This window comes from Gobio gobio (genome assembly GCF_949357685.1).
Source record: "Gobio gobio genome assembly, chromosome: 12".
Taxonomy (NCBI): Eukaryota; Metazoa; Chordata; class Actinopteri; order Cypriniformes; family Gobionidae; genus Gobio; species Gobio gobio.
Genome location: NC_137105.1, coordinates 8,004,123 through 8,008,619, shown reverse-complemented (window position 1 = coordinate 8,008,619; position 4,497 = coordinate 8,004,123). Strand labels below are relative to the sequence as shown.

General features: G+C 35.1%; 1 long non-coding RNA gene across 1 annotated transcript; it reads right to left on the bottom strand.

The window, feature by feature from the left end:
* Window positions 1–758: 758 nt before the first annotated feature.
* LOC307134849 lies at window positions 759–3,258 on the bottom strand. The gene is made up of 5 exons (XR_013817608.1): window positions 3,167–3,258; window positions 2,386–2,463; window positions 2,113–2,235; window positions 1,428–1,561; window positions 759–839 (listed from the first exon to the last, which is right to left on the bottom strand). It is a non-coding gene; the product is annotated as an uncharacterized lncRNA (long non-coding RNA).
* Between the last annotated feature and the right edge of the window lie 1,239 nt (window positions 3,259–4,497).

Sequence of the window (4,497 nt, the reverse complement as noted above, 5' to 3'; positions counted from 1 at the left end):
TATTTAGATTTACACTTCACTATTATTATTAAATATAGGACAATGCACCATTAAGTAAAATAACAAAAGAGACATTGCCAAAATTGTATGTATTTTCACGTACCTGACATCGGTAATGTGCATGCTTTAATTTTTATTGCAGTAGTAGATGTACCGGATTTATCAACATGGATCATCGTCAGTTAAGCTTGAAGTGTTTGAAATCCTTCCCTTTATTTTACTGAAAACTGGCGTATTGTCACAGCATGCAAATACAACTTTTTGGTGCATTGTTGTACCAAATATAATATAACCAGATGAAAAATGTTTATGTTTCAAGTAAAATAATATTGTTAATTACTTTGATAACCTAAATCAACTCATAAAATGTGTATTTACTTTAAAAACACCATACACAATATTCACCATACTTTATCACTCAACTCTTTATTGGAGGATACAGTATACAGTTGATAAAGTAGCATAAAGAAAAATTAGATTCAAGATAAATAAAAATGGGTCTTCAAAAATACATTAACATCATATTCATCCATTCACAGCTGCTGAAGCCACACAAATGAGTGCCACAGAATCCCATCCAGTCAACTATGATACAGAAAACAGATTTGATATTGTGTTGAAAAATAATGATTCATTATCACAGCTAGACTGGTTTCTTGCTCTTCCCTCTATCATGTTCATGTTCTATCCTGTTCTTCTTCTTCTAAACAGTTTGCCCACTTGTACCCTACAGTGTATAACTGATAAACAGATGATGTGGTCACTGATGTGGTGTAGCCTTTTCTCAACCAGAGGAAGAAGTTGTAACATCCCATTGTCAGGCATTCTCCAGTCCTGGTCTAAAAGTAAAAGAAAAAACACAATTCAAATTAAGTTTAATGTAGTCAGGTTAGCATATGTTCTGCATGATTTAAGCAGTGGTTGGCTACTCTGGGCCTCAGCATCCATTGTCCTGCAGATTTAGCTCCAACCTCAAACCCACCTGCCTGCCTATAATTATCTATAAGTAAACCTGAAGACTTTAGTTACAAATTCCAGGCATGCTCGATTAGTCTTGGAGGTAAACTCTCCATTTCAAAAGGCCCAGATTTGCCCATTCCTAATTTAAATTTACAAAGCCGCAGTCAGTACATTATATAATATACACATTGAAGCATTATGTATATAATATTGCAGCACATTATATTAGCCAAGTACTGACAAAAAATATTTTACCCATATCAACAGCAACCTTTTAAACAGCAGATCTTTAAAAATATATTTTAGAAAGGCATGGTCTCTTCTTAGCCTTTGCCAGCGATGCTAGATTTCTTTTAAGACAACATACTCTTCTGTCACTTGTTTCAAGAGCATCACTTGTGATAGCCTGCACAATGTAAAATTGTTAAAATAATGCAATACAATAGGTACAGAGGCACAAGACTTACCATGCTTATGAAGCACCCATGGCCATGCATAGTTCTCAGAGACTGGAGTTTTTGCCTCTTGTATTCCTCCTTGGCTGCACATTAGTCTTTTCCTGTAGAATCTTCTGAAGTGTGTGCCTTCTCTTGCTATCCATCTTAAAACACAAATGCAATGTGTTTTAGTCTGTGGAGTATAAAGCCTTGTTTCAAGCCAAAAAACTAACCAGATATTTCACATAATTCAAAGAACATTTACTATTTGATTCCTAATATATGCCACAACTCATTATCTTCCAAAGCTACACAGAACCACCCATGGTCTACAAAAAAATAGAGAAATACCTGGAGTTTATACCAACTAAATGCTTTTTTTAACCCTTCAATACATGTCTGCTTTTATCTAAGACAAACAGACGGTGCCATTTTTAAGAATTGAAGGCCAAAAGTGTTCCAGCCTTTAGGCTAAAAGGCAATCATTTTAATAATAATTGTATCAAAAAGGGAAACAAATATTTACCATTTTAGATAAATCCAAGATACAGAACCTAATTTGCTCATTTTAGGAGTTATAAAAAGATTTAGACATGAATAATGGTGTGTATTTTATCAGAGTATAGAAAGAATGATCACAGCTGTCCTTTGAGAGATCAACATTAAATTCTGTACTACATATTAAAGCAAGACAATACATCAATACAAGACATACCAATGGACTTGCGCACTTTTCTGTCGTCTTTGGGCACAAGATGGCCATGTTCCTTCCTCACCCTAAACAAAGGACTTATTCGATTAGCTTGCTTCGATATAAGGGTCTGGTCTTTCTTCTCTGCTGTAAAACAAGAAAGTCTCACTTACTTTATGTGCAATTACTATTGTTTTTGAAACATATACATTAAGACAGTTACAATAAAATGAATTTACATACAATTCAGGGGAGCATTTCATGAGTAAATACTGATATACTAAAAATATTATTTACCTGATTACGGCAAGATTCACTACAACTAACTAGTAGCTCTTGTGAGGGTTGGCTCATAAAAGTAATCTGCAAGTAATCCTGCAAAACAGAAAGAAAGGAAATTTCATTACATTGCATGCAAGTTGTGATTTCATACATAACTGTTTCTTTCTTTAAAAAGTGTTGCATAATTAAATGTTAAATACATTTATGAAACAAGTTCACTGATAGGTGTGCATTTCCATTATTAAAAGTATATTTTTAGTAGCACATATGAATTTGTTTAAAAATTTTGATTATTTACTTGATCTTTTGATCACGTAAATTATTTACATGCAAACAGGACGTTATCAGCAGTGCAACTGATGACAAAATAATAGAATATCTGATGTTATGTGAGCATTTCCGCTCTTGCAAACAGAGGTAGGTCATGAGGTGTGAAGAGACCTCCCCAATGGCCCAATTTGTAATCATTTTAAAGAATACATTGGACCTAATATAAACTTTTCTTTCTGGGACTGCTTTCCAAGAAGGGGCGCAACTGATTTACAAAAATCATGATAAATATGTACAGGAATTGAGGCTGTAGCCAATGGCAGGAGTCGGAGTAAAAGCTGCAGGATTATGTATGAGTATTTGTACAAATATGTACGAGTATCATATGAATTTGACAGTTTGTTAAATCTTGTGAATTATTAAGACTTTGAGAACATGTTCTCACTGATTGAGCCATGGGGTTTGTAAGAATATGTTTTAGAAATAACAAATGCTTGATAAAGAGTTCAAACCAACACATACTTACCATTGCAAATATTTGCTGTTGCTGCTTTCGGTCTTCTCCATTACTTTTCCATGAACAAGAATGGGCTGACTGAGTCCGAAAGGCCCTTTTGGTCGTTTCAGGTAAAAAAAAAAAAAAAAGAGAAAAAGTCATAATATATAACAGATACATTATATACAGGACAAAGTACTATTTACATCACAATATTTGGATTTTACATTAAAAGGCATTAAAAAGCATGGTAAGTGTTGTGGATACTGTCTATTTACAACAATCATCACATTACAACTAAGGTTGTTTTTATTGTGCTTCTACTACAAATGCCACGTTGGAACTACACTAGTTATTATTATTAAATATGAATAACTGTTTAAAAGGTCTATAGCACGTCACGTGACAGTGTTTAATCGCCCTATTAGCAAGGTGTGTTGATTTAGAAAGCAAAGAAAAGCGAAGCCTGAGTGGAAATGAAAGATATAATGCAGTGACTGAACATAATCTGATCAATAACGACAGAAAATACTTTATATCAAATATTCATGGCTACTCACCAACATGTGGCCCACGTGCACTGATGCCAAACATCGCGATGTATTCTGAATGAGACTTCTTCAGCGAGATTTCATACCGATAGAATACCGGCAAAGGTTTCCCATTGAAAGCAATGGAGTTCCCAGTTCGTCTATAGACTGACGCCGAGGGGTATGGCCGTACCTGTGGCGTCTTCACTATGACGCCGGGGTGCGGAGGGAAACGCAGATCGCTTTTGGGTCTTTTCTTCACACAAATCAATCGTTTGGCCTCGGAACAGTTGGAATACTTGACATTTTTCAATAAAGTGTGCATGTTGTCTGTTATATTCTGTGTTTTATATCATATAACGCAAATGGGTAGGTTAAGGGGCGGGGTTGGGCTACTTTCAAACGTGTCTGAATAGCGTAAATACAAATCAATAAATGTAAATAAAATAATGCTGGCTGATTAAATTGAGAATCATACTCCAACATGTCATAATGGAAAAATTATAACCATATAAATAGTTACATCATGATAACATTCACATGCCCAATACGTCTGTGTATGACGCCAAAGGTGTCTCATTGGAATCACTGCAGTACCCTTAACGTCGAAAAATGCCTTTCAAGGGGTACCCTGTACGTAAAAAAGTGACGACGAGGGGTCCTGACCAAGCGTCAATATGTGACGAGTGGGAGTGAGACTGTGTTGTCCATGTAGTTTACAATAGGAATATGACTGGCCTAAAATCATGTTGAGCTGTCCTTTGGTTTCATTCACACAGGATGGGTTATCATATCCATTTGATCTATGTACATGATTTTGGTCAGATATTT